General features: G+C 40.4%; 2 pseudogenes; one reads left to right on the top strand and one right to left on the bottom strand.

Moving 5' to 3' along the window:
- LOC102868895 overlaps window positions 1-10,061 on the top strand; it is a 99,610-nt pseudogene extending 89,549 nt beyond the window's left edge.
- Window positions 10,062-11,640: 1,579 nt separating this feature from the next.
- On the bottom strand, window positions 11,641-12,634 carry LOC102846084 (annotated as a pseudogene).
- Between the last annotated feature and the right edge of the window lie 5,920 nt (window positions 12,635-18,554).

Here is an 18,554-nt window from a genome sequence, read left to right as displayed (position 1 = left end):
GGCACAACTTAGTGAGCACGTCCAGGGCAGCATCTGTTAACTGAAATATGTCAATTGGTATACCATCTATTCCTGGAGCCTTATTTTTTGCCATATCCTTCAAAGCAGCCTGAACTTCTTTCATCACCATAGGTTTTTGCTCATATGTTGTTTCATGAAATTCTTCTGTAGAAGTTATAAAAAATGGAATGGAACACACAAAGATTGACATTGCAGGCATTAGTGAGCGGATATGGACTGATAATGGCAACTTTAAATCAGACAATCATATGAGCTCCCATCATATTATTCTAGTAATGAAACATTGAGGAAGAATAGTATTGTGTTTGTAGTAAAAAAAAGACCATTTAAAGATCTATCCTGAAGTATAATACTGTGAATGATATTATCCATATACAAACAAGGAAGATCTGTTAAAATAACTTTTTTCCAAACATACACACCAACAACTAAATCCAAAGATGAGGAAATACATTGACAGAGAACTACCAGAAATACAAGCCAAGTTTAGAAGGGACCATCATCACCACTGTCTTGGCTGAAAGCTGAGAGTACCAAAAGAATGTTTATCTGTGTTCCATTTCATTGTGTATCTGTGTTTATATGTGCAAAGGCCTTTGACTGTGAGTATCGCAACAAAGTGTGGCTAACCTTGAGCAAAATGGGAATCCCAGAACATTTGATTGTACTTATGCAGAACCTATACTTGGACCAGGAAACAGTCTTCAGGACAGAGCAAGGGAACACTGCATGATTCAAAATCAGGAAAAAAAGTGCATCAAGGAAGTGTTCTATTTCCACACCTTTTCATTTTTCCCCCCCCAGAACAGATCATTCAAGAGACTGGACTTTATGATGAGGAATGTGGCATCAGGATTGGAGGAAGACTTATCAACAACCTGTGTTATGCAGATGACATAGTTTTACTTTCTGAAACCAAGAAGGACCTGAAGCATTTGTTGCAGAGGGTCAAGGACTATAGTCTGCAAAATGGATTGAAGATCAACATCAAGAAGGCAAAGATTCTCACCACTGGGTCAATTGGCAACATGATGATAGATGGAAAAGAGATTTGAGATCGCTAATACTTTCATCTTGCTCAAATCCACAGTCAACACACTCAGCATCAGCAGTCAGGAAATCAAAAGACAAATCATATTAGGAAATTCTTCTGTCAGGGACATCTGCAGGCTGTTATAGAAGCAACAATGTCAGTGTAGAGACTAGTGTACACTTGATTTAAGCCATGGTCTTTGCATGACTTGCTAGGCATCAGTGAGACAAAAAATGACTGAAGATGACAGAAAAATGGATGTCTTTGAATTGTGGGTTCTGGAGAAGAGTACTGAACATACTATGGACCACTAGGAGAACAAACAAGTCTGTTCTGGAGAGGGTGAAACCAGGCTGCTCCTTGGAGTCAAGGATTCTGAGGTTCTGTCTGACATATTTTAGACATGCTGCCAGGAAGGACCAGTCCTTTGAGAAGGATATCATGCTTGGAAAGTGGAGAAACAGTGCAGGAGAGGAAGACCCTGAATGAGATGAATTGACACAGTAACTGGGAGATAATGAGAGTAGGTGTGTCAGAGACAGTGAGACTGGCTCAGGATAAAGCAGGGTTCATAGCTATTGTGCATAGGGTCGCTATGAGTCCCAGTCAACTCAATGACACAAAACAACAAAAACAGCTTTTGAAGTTTAAAATTTATTAAACAACCTACAACCAGGAGATATAAAATAGATGGATGAGATCTTCTAAGAATCAAATCCTTATGATTATCAAAAAAACTTCTTTAATAGAGTAAGAAGGAAACCCACAGAGAGGGAAAATATTTGGCAATAACATATCTGATAATGGACTTATGTTTAAAATTTATAGAATATTCCAGCACCTCAACACAAAAAAGGTAAACAACCCAATCACAAAATGGGCACAGGACATGAATAGACACTTCACAAAAGAAAACACTTAGATGGCAAACATACACATGAAGAAAGGCTCAAAATCCCTAGCTCTCAGAGAAATTCAAATCAAAACAACTATGAGATATCTCACCTCAGGAACTATACCCAAGTTCAACAGGACAGCAAACAACAAATGATGGTAAGGTTGTGGAGAAATTCAAACTCTTCTCCGCTACTGGTAGGAATATAAAATAGTACAGCCACTATTGAAGGTGGTCTGGTGCTTACTCAAAAAGTTGGAAATAGAAATATGGTTTGATCCAGGAATTCTACACGGAAAATATACCATAAAGAAACTAGAGCTATGACTCAAATAGATGTATACACACCCAAATTTATTGTTGGGTTATTCACACTAGCAAAGAAATGGAAGCAACCCAAACGTCCATCAGCAATCCAACAGGCAGAAAATCTATGGACAGCAAGCATGTTTAGGTTGCACAGATTGGAAAATGTCCTGAAGAGAAGGCCTTCAGTTTAGTTTAAGAAGCAGGTTTGAGGTGTTTCACTGAAGAGAGTGTGAATGGCTTGATTCAGCTGTGAGAAAGAAACCTATCCCCAAGACACCTACAAAAGCAGTTATGCCACCTCGGGTCACCCAGTCCCCAGAGGACCAAAAAGTGCACGCTGGAGGGTCTGTGGAGCCATTTGGCAAAGTGACAGGCACCCAGACCATCACCTGTACCTGGATGAACTTCTGAAAGAAGATGCAGGACAGTGAGCAAATCAAGGTGGAGGACAACGATGGGGACAGCAAACTCACCATCTTGGATGCTCACCAGGAGCCCTGTGGCTGCCACACCTACTGGTGGAGAAAAAGTGGGGCAGCAGGCAGGCCCAGGGCAACCTCAAGGCGGGGCATAAGCCAGACCCCCGAGCCGGCTTGCTGTGCGCTTCTGACATCTGGAGATCCTGGGTGACCCTTGTCCTATACTGCTCCTCGTATGACGGCGGCTGTGCTGTGCAGTCCTACAGCGTGGATCTGGGACTCAGTGGAAAAGCTGTGGAAGGATATGGCCACAAGCCACAGCACCTCCTTTAACTTCCAGGACCTGAGGCCTAACTGCGAGTATAAATTCCTTGTGCGCGCAACTAAGGTGTATGGGACCAGTGAGCTGAGCCTGGAGTCAGAATGCACAACGGTGGGAGAGAAGTCCAGGAAGCGAACGACCAAGAGGAGATGTCAGATGATGATAAGAAGGAGCCCAAGGTGGATTTCCAGACAGGGATGGTTAATATTGAATAAAAAGTGTCTTTTACAACATCGAGGAGAAATTGTTGTTGTTGGTAAGTGCCGTCGAATCGCAGGCGACTCATAGCGACCCTATAAAGGAGAGTCCTCGACGCTTGGGTGCCTTTCATCCTCTCTCCAGGTTCATAAGGTTTCCCGAGGCAAGCTATTATGGAAGTGGATGCCACTCCTCCTTCCACGCTTGTTTTAATCAGGGAGCTCCACCCCACTTTCTGTCGCATTGGGTAGCCAACCATTAACACATTTGACACATTCGTGTCACAGTGTTCAGCCTCAGAGGAGAGATTAGGATCTGGGAAATTTGGACAGGTGTTTCTACTTGTAGTAAAGAAAACTGGGCAAATCTGGGCAGGGAAATTCTTCAAGGCATAGTCAGCAAAGGAGAATGGGAGTATTTGACAGGAGATCAGCATCAGGAACTTCCTGCACCAGCCAAGCTAGTCCAGTGTGTGGGTGCCCTTGAAGAGAAGGCCAACATCGTCGTGGTCCTGGGATCACATCAGGGGGTGAGCTGATTGAGCACATCATTGACGAGGACTTCGAGATGACATGAAGCAGCTCTCAGAGGGCGTGGAGTGCAGCCACAAGCAGGACGTGGTCCATCTGGACCTCATGTCTGAAAACATCAAGTGTGTCCACAAGACAGGAACCAGGATCAAGCTCATCGACTTCGGGCTGACTAGAAGGCTGGAGAATGTGGGGTCTCTGAAGGTCTTCTTTGGCACCCGGGAATTTGTGGCACCTGAAGTGATCAACTATGAGTCCATTGGCTCCATGGACATGTGGAGCATCGGGGTCATCTGCTATATCCTGGTCAGTGGACTTTCCCCCTTCATAGGCGGCAATACAATGACACCTTAGCCAATGTTACCTCAAGTCACCCGGGAGTTCAACAATGAGGCCTTTGATGAGATCTCTGACAATGCTAAGGACTTAATCAGCAATTTACTGAAGAAAGACATGAAGGGATGCCTGAACTACACCCAGTGCCTTCAGCATCCATGGCTAGTGAAAGACACCAAGAACATAGAAGTCAAGAAGCTGTCCAAGGACTGGATGAAGGAGCACATGGCAAGAAGAAAATGGAAGAAAATGGGCAACGCTGTCTTCTCTGGCAACGATCTCAGGGCTCAGTGGCAGGAAATTCTCAACAAAATTACCGACCAGGTCCCTCAATGCAGAGAAGCTAGAATCTGAAAAGGATGTCTTCCAAGCTTTTCTTGAGGCTGTTGCTGAGGAAAGACCCCATGTAAAACCTTATTGCTCTAAGATCATCTGGGATTTAGAAGTTGTGGAGGGAAGTGCTGCTAGATTTGACTGCGAGATCCAAGGCTACCCAGACCCTGAGGTTTTGGGGCCTGGCTCAAAGTTGACCAGTCCATCAGGGAGTCTCACCACTTCCAGATAGGCTCCAATGAGGATGAGAAATACTCTTTAACTATTAGTGATATTTTTGGGGATGATGATGCAGAGGACACCTGCAAGGCTGACAACAGTCTTGGAGAAGCCATCTGCACCGCTAAGCTCATTGTGAAGATCATAGAGGAAGTGGTAGGTAAGGGGGAAGAGGAAGAATGAAAACAGAGGCTGAGAGAAGCCATTTCTAGGTCATATGAAAAACACTGTGTCTCTGAAGAAAAAGCAAAAACAAACCACCAACCCAAACCAAACAAACCCAAGGTATTGAAAGCACTTAGTCTCTAGTTAAAGCATATGGGGCTTGGGTCCTCAGTGAGGGCGGCTAGCAACATCATCACCGACTGGCATTAATCTGAACTAGCTGGCCCCTTAAGATGCAGGCATATTCCATTTAGGGAAATCATTCAGTAACTTTTCCGACCAATTGATTTTAGGACAAAAGTAACTACCACCAAAAAAAAATTACTTGTGCAAAGTTATAATATCTCCAATTAAAAAGTAAGGCTAAAACCAGAGGGACTCTGGGACCCTGTACCCTGTAACCACAGTCCAGGTGAGAGCACCCCAGCTGTGGCAAGCCCATATGCCTCAGCCCCTGATTCCAAACAGCAACGGAGAACCTGTAGAATTTATGAAAGTAGAAAGACCAATCCTAAAGAAATAGATACTTAGTAGGAGGTATTTAGCCACATAATTTAGAGAAGAGTGGTACTGGTGAGGATGATTCTGTGCTTACCCAAGTCCGAACTTTGCAATTGCCTAATTGAATCTACCTCCCCCTGACACTGAGTTCATTCCTAGCTCATGTGATCCTGAATCACGTCTCCAAGGCTGTGAATCTTAAGGGGAGAACACTGTCTTGCCTTTTGCCTGTGGAGCGGTTGGTGGATTCTCACTGCCAGCCTTTGGCTTACCAGTTGAATATATAATACATATAATAATGTCTTGCAATGGCTGCAAAAGTTTGACTAGTCACTTAAATTAGTATTATAGTATAAAGAATAAGCCAACGGCCTGATGTCTATCATGTTAGAATAAAAGTAGTTAAGAATCCGGAAGAAAATGATCACCAAACCCAAATGTCAAAAGAATAATAATTAAATTTAGAAATTAAATTAGACCAAATTTAAAAAAAAGACATTTCCCTTAGATTTCTTTGTCAAAGTGTTTAACCAGTCCTTTAACAAGAACAGCTTCGAACTTACTTGATAGCAATTGTCACTGCTATCTTGCATTGTCCTATATCTACTTTTTCAGTTAGTATGCTGACTCTCATTCACTAGTATGGTTCTGTTTTCTCCCACTGCTTCCTTTCTCTCTTGTCTCCTCCTATTGTTTTTTTTTTTTTTTTTTTTGCCATGAAGTCAGAGCTGACTCATAGCTGACCCTCTAGCAATGTTTCAGAGGCTGTAAATTGTGCAGGATGATGTTGGTTTTGAACTCATGTCCTTGGCTTGGCATCATGGCTCCTTACTCCTAGCTATATCCTCATTTCTTTTTCCTTCTCCTCCCCTTTCACACATGCAGACTTATCAACATGATCATCATTATAGTCAGTTTAATAACTTTTGTTTGTGCATCTTTTAGTGTTTTTATCAAAGGGAGCAGAGACTAGATCTGACTTATGTATTTTGCGGTAGGTATTTCCATAGTGGTCTATTGTGCAAAAGAGGGACTGTTTAGTATGCATATTTATTTTCATGTGAGCCTTCTGAATCATGACTAAGGATTTTCTAATGAATATTTTTATGCATCCCTTGTCTATGCTGGCTTCTCTTAAAGTAAGTCTATGAAATATACTTCTGTATTTGTAGGAATTATATTTAATTTTGCAAAGAGTCAAAGTACTGATTCAAACACATTTTTATGGGCTTCTTCACTTTTTATTTACCTTTGTCCCAACTTTGATCTTCTCTTTCTCCATAAAATTGAATTCAGCTGGGTAGTGCTTTGTAACCCTTCTCCGGTATCAGTGCAAATAGAAATTGATGGTGTTTGTCAACAACAGTAGTTGACGGGCAAGGCTATTTGTAACAGGAGGGAGCAGGTCTGGGAACTCTGACTGTCTCAGTCTCCATCCATCTGCTGCAAGAGCTGAAGGAGTACATATTTTTGTGCACCTGCAACCCATTTGCAGCCCAGCAGTGCACCTCAGCACACAGGTTGGGCAATTCAGTAAGAATCTTTTGCTCTTCCGGATTATCAGTGTTAACTGGTTCAGTGCTTCACAAACTCTAATGAACTGATGCATCACTTGCTGTTATTGTTGTGTGCTATTGAGTTGGAACTGACCCATAGCTGACTCTCCAGTGCATTTTCAGAGGCATTCTAATCACATTAGAGGAGATTGCCTGAGACCTTGTTAAAATGCATATTGTGATGTCTAAGTAGGTTTCAGATTCTGTGTTTCTAAGTTTTCAGGTGATTGTCAACATGGTTCATAGACCACACTTTGAATAACATGGGACTAGATGATTTGCTAATACAACATGTTCTGGAAAACATTAAGAACTTGAAGTCACAGAAAATTATATTACTTTCAAAATTAATTATTAGAAAATCAGAAACACCGTAAAATAGCTGTTCATTTGACTGAAGCTACCTTGGTTCAGCTTTACACATCCAATATATTAGAAACTTCAATTTTTTTCTTCTTGGTAAAACTCCAAAGCCTATTCTAAAGCAATTATAACTGACAGTTCCTCTTATAGGCAGCTTTTGCCCAGAGTGCAGGGAACTACTAAATTTGGTTTTCTTGTAACTAAAGAGAGATCCTTGTGAAAAAGAAATGATTGCTGATTATTTAGCAGGGCTTTTGTACTAGATTGAACATACTCAAAGAGAGCATAGTTATTTTATAAATGATTATATTCTTCTAGTCCTTGACACAGAGAAGGAATCATTTGACCTTAAACAACAAAACCCACTTTTCTATGCAAATCATGGCAAAAAGTTTTTCCTGTACAAACTGTTATTGTTTCTGCCCTACTGACAATAGGAATAGACTTAGATAGCCTAGCTGATATGTTACACTTGCAAATGGAAATGCATTTGAAGGCAAATGTAAAAATGACTTTCAAATAAAGCTAAAAATGGCATTTGAAATATGTTCAGTGCCATTATAATTCCTTTCAAAGAGAAAATGTATTCCCAAGATTCAAACATTTGGAAAATAAAATTTACACTCTCCATTTTTATACATACCAGTTTCTGAAGAAAGTATGGAATGCTATGAGCTTGCAAATTAAATGTAACTCAACTGAAACCCCAAATTATGGAGATTTTTAGAAAAATATTTTTTTCTGCAACAAATAGTTTTTCTGAGAAACTTATCTTCAGGCTCTTCGAGACTGTTTATTTGACATTTGGCTATATATTCTGTTGATCTTTATAATGTAGGAATTAGTTGATAGTTTATAATTGACCGAGAGAGTGATTTGATATAATGTAGAACTATATTATTTCACTTATATTACTTTAAAGATAATTTTGTTTTCCAAGTGAAAATATCTTTAAGAGGAAGGATAGTTACTGTAGTAAACTTGAAAAACTGGAAAAGAAAATATTTAACCTTCTATCTGAGGAATAAAAAAGAATATATATGAAGACAAATTAATGATAGCACAGGCTTTAAAAAACTAAATAAACCTTTTAATTAAATACATTATTAACATTAAGTGCAGAATTTCATTACCAAGTTATAATGGTATCTCTGCTCAAGGGAGCTAAAAAGAAGTGGCTAAAGATTTTTGTATATTAAGTAAATTTCACATCCATTCTTCCTCTAAAGAGAAACTATGGAACAATACTTCTTTGACTATGGATGAGTAGTTTCATGGCCAATAAATTGTAATTGATAGTGTTTTGTATGAACAAAAAGGGCTACCAGATTTCATGTTTCAGGGTGTAAAGCGATTATTTTCTTAGGATCTGGTCAAAGACCATTTTTCAGGTCATCTTGACATAATTTTATTCAAATAGTAAGTAATAGTTCTCCCATATGAATTATTTGCATGTATTTAAAAATTAGATTTAAGTAATTATATTTAGAAAATTATCAGACAGTAAAGTCTGGTACCCTGGTACCATATTTGTATGAAGAGTTGCTCTGGAACCCACAAGTAGCTCCATGGAAGAAAAGTGGACAATCTCCTCTTGTGGGAAATCCAATGGAGGGTCAGCAATGAGTGATTTCCAACTAGATGGCAATGAGTTTTAATTTTAATTGTATAAATTACAAAAGAAGTTAGAGTATCTTACTCACTTCTGCTAAGTTTTGCCAACTCATAGTCATGAAATAACTCATCTTTCTCTTGTATATTTTAACCACTGACCTTTTGATTAGCAGATTTATACATCACGTTCTACACTTCTAAGGAAATTGTATTGTAAAAGCTATTATTTCCTCAGAAATGATTATAATTTAGGCAGTTACACTCTGGTAATAATTGAACAAAGTCTGTACATTTAGAATCTCAAGTCTGAGGTACTTCTATGATAGGAAAGTACTGGTAAAAGCACTTCTATATAAATTATTTGTCAGGAATGATTACTTAGAAGAAAGACTATATTTCACAATGACTGAAGTTTTTGACAAATAAGTAGAGATTCCAGAATATGCATCATTTGCTATTATGCATAATTGGAACAAAAAGAAAGACTCCTCTTACTTCAGTCCTATTGACTGTCAGCAGTTCCTCCTGACTTGAAAAGAATAAATATTCTTCGAAGTTGACACCTCTTGGAACATGTCCACAAACATTTTCTTGATTATGAAACACATGCTTTTACAAACAAGAGAAACAAAATTTTCTGTGAAAAAAAAATGTACATCATAGAGATAATATTAAAAACGTTTACCAATGTATGTGAGTAGCAACCAATCAAAACATAGTATCAACCATTTCTATACTTACTAGTATGACTATCCTTTCACTAATCAGAAAATCTCCACTTAGTTTCCCACTTAAGAGCCTTCACTCTCAGCTCTTTGTCCTTTGAGTGATTGAACACATTATTATGTCGTAAAGGGTTTGTAAACTCTAGGCATATTGCTACTGACCCTCTGAGTTACATGGACCATGACTCTGGTAGCTGTAATTGGTGGCTATTAAATAGAGGTCAATTTTGCTTTTCACAGCAATGATTTGCTATAGAAACCTTTCTAGCTGTTGAAATGAAGAGAGAACAAAGGGTACCATTTTCTCAAAACAAAATTCTGTTATTTAAATAATCAGAACAATTCCAGAAAGGAACAAAACTCCACATTCAGTAATAGCTTAGGCAATATAACACACTAGGAAGAGAATCAGCTTTATATCTCAATGGTTCTGGCCTTGAATGCTGAGTTCCAACTTAGTTATCTTGTACAATGCCGTTTCCATTTCTTTTTTTTTTTAGGTTAAATTATGTCTACCTTTAATGACCATAAATTGGTTGGCGAGAGGGAAGAACCAAGGATGACACAATAAAGGCTTACAAGGTAGCTCCATCCAAATATTCCAGAGAACCTCCAGGCTGTCACTTTTCACATCTTATCCAGAGGTGACCTAAGGGGACAAAGCTTCGGGAGTCAACCACGACTCCTCAGAGTCCCAGTCACAGGTAGAAATACTGTTGCCAACACTACTGACAAAACTGTGTGTACAACGAAACATCTGGCTGAGCCTCCTGGGGCTGGAACAGCATCTCGTGAGAAAGCAGCTCTGTAACCTCCACCTCTGCACCCATTCACTTTCTTCTTCCTCACTGTCACAATACTGGCTTGAAATTTTAAATACACACACATGGTCACGTTCAGAGAGTAACTTAGAGGTGAGAAAGCAAGAGGTCCATGGTCCTTAAGATGTTTGGCTTTATAAGAACTGAACAACAGTAATTCAGAGTAGATTTCAATGCTAGCCACATGTAAGGATTTGCACATAATTATAATTACCTTCACACTAATAAATGTGCTCACTACGATGCATCAATTCATTACAAGAACCAAGAATGGGCTTCTAACATATTGTTTCAACAGATATACTGCATCAAAGATATACTCTGTGCAAATGTTAACAGCTATTTCATAAACACTTGATGTTTCTGCCAATGATGCTACTGGAGGGGAGGATGAGGGCGGAGAACCAGACACAGTGGGCTCCGAAGGGCCTCACTTCAGTGTTCAAACGGGACACAGGCTAAGCAATCCGTGCTGATCCACGAGAATGAACACACCCCACAGTAAAACTGAAAAACCAGAATGTGGGTGGCAGTATTACACATGGCAAGCCGACAGTACAAGACTGTTCAGTAAGGAAAGGAGTGATTGAGATTTTGTTAATACCCTGCAAGGTTCCACATGAAGCCATCCTGACAAGTCATTTTTGTTTGTTTAAAGTAATTCACCCATAAATAAAGCCACATAGAGACACGTATCCACATATTAGTACGTCTCAGAGAAAGAGGTGCATTTTTGTACACAAACAGCTAAAGCTATGCCCTATAGCGCACACACACACTTATTCACTGCTAACAATACCAGCAATCTTAGTTACAAAATAACCCATTTAAATTGTCTTTCTCTAAGAACCCCTGAAAACCAATACTGCGATTCAACTAATGCAAAGGGCAGTTTGCCTTACAAAAACAAAACAAAATAAAACCCCGTGCAATCCGCAGAGCTGAGGGGTCATTATTTGAAGTGCGTTTCCAGTTCCACGGCCCATGGATCATATCGCCTGTCATAGCTCAGGGAGAAGCAGCAGTGGCATTGATTTGTCCAGTCGGTTCCCGGGAGACAGGAGTTGTCGGCTCTGTGCCGTTCAAGTTCACGTTCACGTTCACATGCTCTGGCGGACCTCCCCACAGCATTCCCACACTGCATCACAATGATGACCCAACAGTCTGCTAACGAATCAGTAATGAAAGGAAATCCATCCACTGCCTCGATCGTGTCCGTCCGAGTGTCCGAATCCTGCAGGCGCCCGTGGCTGGTGGGCCTTCCCGGCCTCCCTCTGGGCTCAGGCTGTGCAGGCTAAGGCCTCCTTCCGTAAGGAACGGTTGAGGATTTTTGCTCCCCAAACCCAGAGCCACTCCGGCATGTACTGGGCGAAGAGAAACTGGATGGAATGAGACCAGTATCCTGTGGTCCTTTTGGAAATCCCGAGGGTGGACACAGCATGGTGGGCGTACACCTTGGGGGAAGGCACCAGCCATCGGCATCTGTGCAGAAAGCGGCTGTGAGCAGTCACGTTGGTGGCGACGTAGAACGGGATCAAACTCTGGACAAAGATGCCCTTGGAGGCGTATTCATACTGCAGGGCTCTGCTGAAGTGGTTCAGATAAGGCCTTAGAGGCCGAATAGGCGGCCAGCTGGGGCGTGGGCTTGCAGCAGGAGCCAGAGGAGATGGTGACAATGGCACCCCTCTTGCGCTCCACCATTCCTGGTAACACGATGTGGACCATCAGGCTTGCCGCTGCGATGTTGACGTTAACGATGTCCCACAGCTTGTCCTCCGAGACCTGAGTGAAGTACTGGGGGTGGGGGTAGAACACGCCCACGTTATTGACAAGGATGCCAATGTCCTTGTCCTTCAGGGCCTCTCGGATGGGGACGTAGATCTCGCGGCCGGTGCTGAAGTCCGCGACGATGACGTCGGTCTCCACTCGGTAGGTGTCAGCGATGTCCTTGGCGACGGCCTGCAGCTTCTCCTGGTTCCGGCTGACGAGCACAATGTTGAGGCCACGGCTAGCCAGCTCCTCTGCGTAGGCTTTTCCGATCCCGTCGGTGGCACCGCTGACAATGGCCCATCTCCCGTACTGCTGGACCAGATCGGCCCGGCTGACCAGGCGAGGGATGAAGTGCAGCCTAATCAGGCTGTAGAAGTCACAGATGATCGTCACGCTCTTCCGGGCCGTGTACCAGGCCCCGACCAGGGCTAAGGCTTCCATGTAGCAGTTGCAGGACCTGGCAATCTCCCGGTACAACAGGTAGAAGCTGTCCACAGCTGCCATGGTGACAGCACCTGCAGACGCGGCGCAGTCCCGACCCGGTCCCGCCAAGCCCGCGCGGCCACTGGCCCCCGTCACCGCCGCCCCCATTTCTTTATTTTTAATATAGAAATACAATTCGCTTATACAATTTACTGAGGTTTAAATGGGATAAATATAGTGAATAAATCCCTGAGCAGCGCAAGCAGCTAAGAACTAGACAGCTAGCAACATGGTGTTTCAAGCCCACCCAGAGACATTTTGAAAGACAACCTTGACAATCTGCTTCCAAAAGATTACAGCATGGAAAATACTATGAAATGTTTCTATTCTACAATCATGGAGTCACCCTTAGTCAGAATCAACTAGACTGCAGATACTAACAGATGAGTGGTCAGCACATAATAGACGCCTAATAAATAGTGCAGGATCTGACAAGGTTCGGATCTGTTGTTAATAGGGTTACTAAGACTTATAGTTGACTCAATGACACCTAATAACAAATATATAGTAGATAATATTCCTTCCTCAACTTTTTAGAATTAAACTCTGATTAAATCATGGCTTCTGGGTAATTTATAGTGAAGCTACTATTTTGAGCTAATGACATTTAGTTTTTTCCTTTTACATTGAACCTTGTTGTAAAGTCAGATGTGACTGCATGTAGGAAATGGTTACTTTTGTGAATTGTAGTCATCTGCCAAGTAGTTAAGGAGGTCCTCCACTTTCTCATCACACAGCTGCTGCAACATGACCTTGAGCTTATCCTGTTAAGCCCTGAGAAGATGAGACTTCCTCTCCTGACTTGTGGTTAGAACTTCTCTTGTATGTTGTTGTTGTGCGCTATCAAGTTGTCTGTGACTCATAGCGACGCTGTGACAAAGAGCTCCGAATCCTGTCTTATCCTGAACCAGTTGCACTGCCTCTGACACACCTGTCCCATTACCCTAGTTACTGTGTCAATACATCTCAGCCGGTATCTTCTTCTCCTTGCTGGTCCTCCACTCTTCCAGTCATGATGACCTTCTTCAAAAATTGGTCCCTCCTGGTCACATGCCCAAAGTATATAAGATAGCTTCAAAATTCTTGCCTCTGAGGAACAGCCTGTTTTCGCTTTCTCCAGGACAGACCTATTTGTTCTTTTGATGGTCCATGGTATGTTCAAGACTCTTCTCCAGCACCACAATTCAAAAGTGTCAATTCTTCTTCTGTCATCCTTAGTCATTGCCCAGTTTTCTGATGCTTAATATGTAAATGTAAAGACCATGACCTGGATAAGACACACCTTAGTCTTTAGACTGACATCTTTGCTCCTTAGCACTTTGGTGAGGTCCCTGACAGTAGATTTCTCTAATGCAATTAGTCTTTTGATTTCCTGACTGCTGGTGCCTAGAGTGTTGATTGTGAACCCGACCAAGTTGAAATTGTTAAAAGCATCAATCTCTTCTCCATCTACCATGGTGTTGCCAATTAGCCCAGTGGTGAGAATCTTCGTTTTCTTAATGTTGAACTTCAATTCATATTGAAGACTATAGTCCTTGAACCTTCTGCAGTAAGCACGTCAGGTCCTCCTCAGTTTCATCAAGTGAGGTTGTGTCATCTGCATAACGTAGGTTGTTGATGAATCTTCCTCCATCCTAATGCCACATTTCTCCTCTTGAAGCCCTGATTCCTGAATGATCTGTTCTGCATATAAACTGAAAATATATGGACACAGGATGCATCCCTGATGTTCTCCTTTCCTGATTTTGAACCATGCAGTCTTTCCTTGCTCTGTTCTGAGGACTGCTACTTAGTCCGAGTATAGGTTTTGCATAAGCGCAGTAAAGTGTTCTGGGATTGTCATTCTTCTCAGAGTTAGCCACAATTTGTTGTGTTCCAAAGTCAAATGCCTTTGCACAGTCAATGAAACACATATTCTGCTGACACTCTTTGCTTTCAGCCAGAATCCACCTGACATTGGCAATGAAATCCCTAGTGCTGTATACTCCTCTAAACCCAACGTTTATTTCTGGTAGTTCTCTGTCAATGTACTGTTCTAGTCACTTTTGAATAACCTTCAAGATTTCCTTGTGTGTGATATTAGTAATATTAGTTGATAATTTTCACACTGTCAAATCATCCTTTTTTTGGAATTGGAATAAATATGAGTCTCTTCTAGTCAGTTGGCCAGGTAGTTGTTCTCCAGATTTCCTGGCACAACCAGGTGAGCACATCCATGGTAGCATCTGTTTGCTGAAATATGTCAATTGGTGGTCCATCAATTTCTGGGGCTTCCCCCCCCCAATTCCTTCAGAGCAGCTTGAAGTTCTTTCTTCTTTGCCATTGCCTCTTGATCATATGTTGTTTCTTAAAATTCTTATGTGTCAGCCAATTCATTTTGATATAGTGACTGTATTCCTTCCATCTTCTTTTGATGCTTCTTGGTTCATTCAATATTCTTTCAATATCTTTAAATATTGCAACTTGATTCTTGAATTTGTTTCTCAGTTCCTTCAGCTTAAGAAATGCTGAATGAGTTTGGCCCTTTTGATTTATCAACTCCAGCTCTTTACACATTTCATTATGATACTTTGCTTTATGTTCTCCCTTATAAATCTTCTGTTCAGCTCCTTAACTTCTTCCCTTTGATATGGTTTCTCAGCGCTCTTGTGCAATATTAAGGGTATTTTTTAGTATCCATCTCAGTCTTTCCTTCCTCCCCTTTGCTATTACCTTTTGCATTCTTCATTGATGATATTCTTGATAACTTCCAACAGCTCATGAGGTTTTTGTTCAGTAGTGTTCAACATCTCAAATATTTTCCTGAGATGGTTTTTGATCAGATGGTATAGACTCTTATGGATTTAATTTTCTTCAACTTTAGTTTAAACTTGAATGAGAGTAGTTGATGGTCTATTCCACAGTTAACACCTTATCTAGCTTTTATAGCTGATATTGAGCTTCTCCAACAAATCTTTCCACAGATGCACTCAATCTGATTCCTATGTAGACAGACCGTCAGATAAAGTCCATGTTTATAGTCATCGTATATGTTTCTTACAAATAGTATTTGCAATTGATAGGTAATTGATTGTATAAAATTGGCTCACTTATATTAAATATTTAATGTTGTTGTTGTTGTTATGTGTCATTGGGTTGCTTGCAATTCATAGCAACTATATTTATAGCTCTGAACTTTGCCCTATCCTGAGCCAGTATCACTGTCTCCAACATTCCTACCACCATTATTCAAGTTACGGTGTCAATGCATGTCATCTACAGTCTTCCTCTCCTATGTTGTCCCTCATCCTTCCAAGCATGATAACTTCTTTAGGGACTGGTCCCGCCTGGGCACATACCCAAAGTATGTGAGACGGAGCTTCAAAATTCTTGTCTTCAAGGAACAGCCTGATTTTACCCTCTCCAGGACAAACTTGTTTGTTCTCATTGCAGTCCACGGTATGTTCAATATTCTTCTTCAGCAACCATTAAACTTATTCTATTATTGTCATAGTCTGACACAATTGCTGTTTTTTTTTAAAATGGCTTTCCTAAGTCTGTTTAAATTAAGAAAAAATCAAAATAGCTATAAAAATCTATTTAGAGTAATAGATATTTTTAACAAATAATAAATTCTTGAGAGTGTATAGGCTTCTCTCCTTATATGCCCCCAAACAACTAGGAATACTTACCAGGAGTGTAACCTTGGGTAATACAGTTAACTTTGCAAAATGTCAGTTTCCTAATGTGTAAAATACGACGATCGAGTTATGTGCCTGCAATGATGTAGAGCGCTGGGGCATTATGTGTTGTGCTGCTAAACAACAGATCAATGGTTTGAATCCAGCAGTTGGTCCATGGAAGAAAGATGAGCTGTCACCTCCTGGAAAGATTTAATGAGATGTCACTATGAGTTGTAATCAATGGTAATATTTTGTTTTATTTTTAATTTTTATGGAAGCTGTCTGCAAAAACTTTCTTGGAGATGGATTGGTATTAAGTTAAAACTGTGGACTCTTTGGCTAGTGACTTTAACCACTGTACCACCAGAGTGCCTTCCTTATAGCACAGTTTATATACTATTAACAATTCAGCATAATGGTTTTCCCACACATCTGTAATGACTATTAAGCTGTTTCTCCACACCTACTTATAGTGCTCAGGTTGCATTCTGCAAACTACCTTTGTTTTGCCCTTCTTAGCTGGGCCATTATTAGACTCCGTCAATAGTAGGCGTTAGGAATCTAGGTCTTAGCAGAGATAGAAAAAAAGGACTGGCTCACTCCTTTATGCCTCCTTTCCATTATCATCATTCCCAGAAAACCATCTTTACCAGGCAGCAAAAATAGCTTATGGTTTCCAGTCATTTCCTGCTCTATGCACTCTCCTTATACTTCTTTTTTTAAAAAAAACTAATTTTTAAAATTTTATTCTGATTTACATACAAAATTTGAATACAATGTTTTTCACAAAGATCCTTCTAATTTTTTTCACCCCACCCACTCATCAAATTTTGCAACCCTATGATTAACACTCTAACCCCTCGTCCCTCTATTTCCACCCTCCTCCCCACCTTGTATTCTCATACTCATTTTACAATAATGGTATTATACAATATTTTTCCTTCTGGAACAAAGTTCACTTAGCATAGTGCTCTCCAGTCCCTCCCAAGTTAGGTAGTATTGCTCTTGTGTGCTGCATAGTATTCCATTGTATGAATGTACCACAACTTCTTAATCCATTCCTTTGTGATTGGACATCTGGGATTTTTCCATTTTCTTACAATGGTGAATAAAGCTGCTATGAACATTGGTGTACAAGTTTCCATTTAAACTTCAGTTCTCATTTTCTTGGAGTGTATTCCAAGCAATGGAATAGCTGGGTCATATGAAATGTCTATGTTCAGTTTTTTTAGGAAGTGCCAAACTGCCTCTAGAGGGGTTGTACCATTTTACAATACCATCAACAATGTAAAAGAGTTCCTATCTCACCACATCCTTTCCAACATTTATTACTTGCTGTCCTGTTACACTTTGCCACTGTTATTGGAATGAGACGGTATCTCATTGTGGTTTTGATTTGTATCTCTCTTAATTGCCAGTGATTTGGAGCATTTCTTCATAGACCATTTCAATTTCTTCTGTGAAAATTCTTTCCATGTCTTTTGCCCATTTTGTAATTGAGTTATTAGAATTTTTCTCGTGGAGGCCCAGGAGTATTCTATAAATTTTTATTATGAGACTCTTGTCTGAGATGGTATTGCCAAATGTTTGTTCCCAGTAAGTAGGTTTTCTTTTCACCCTACTGGAAAAAGTTTTTGATGAATACTGAGATTGAATATTTAGAAGGCTCTATTCATCAATTTTATACTTTTCAAATTGGACATTTCTGGCTATATTTGACAGTCTCTTTATATTATAGAGTAGGGCTTCTAAACTTGATCTGAGTTTATCTCTTATGAACTTTAGGATTTTGACCTTTCCTGCCAAGTCTCTTATCCACCTAGAGGTGATTTTTGTGTATGGTGTGAGATGTGGATTCTGTTTCAGCTTTCTGCAGGTAGCAACAGTCCAGTTTTGTCAGCACTGTTTGTTGAAGAGTTTTTCATTTCTCCATTTGATAGGTTTTATTTCCTTGTTGCATATCAGTTGACCATAGAAAACTGGGTCTATTTTTTGAGTCTCAATTCTGTTCTAGTGATCTATGTGCCTGTCATTGTACCAGTACCATGTTGCTTTGGTTACTAACCTTGTGTTGTAGGTTTTGAGGTCAGGGAGTGCTATACCTCCCACTTCGTTTTTGTTTCTCAGTAGTGTTTTGCTTTTTCAGGGTCTCTTGCCTCTCCAAATAAACTTGAAAATTTCTCTATCTCCTTGAAAAAGGAATTTGGTATCTGTAGTAGGATTTCTTTGAATATGTAGATTGCTTTCGGTAGGATTGTCATTTTCATAATATTGATTCT

Source organism: Elephantulus edwardii, unplaced genomic scaffold, assembly GCF_000299155.1.
Source record: "Elephantulus edwardii isolate Elephantulus edwardi_28Jun2011 unplaced genomic scaffold, EleEdw1.0 scaffold00043, whole genome shotgun sequence".
Taxonomy (NCBI): domain Eukaryota; kingdom Metazoa; phylum Chordata; class Mammalia; order Macroscelidea; family Macroscelididae; genus Elephantulus; species Elephantulus edwardii.
The sequence above is the reverse complement of the archived record's forward strand: the minus strand, read 5'-3'. Positions and strand labels throughout refer to the sequence as shown.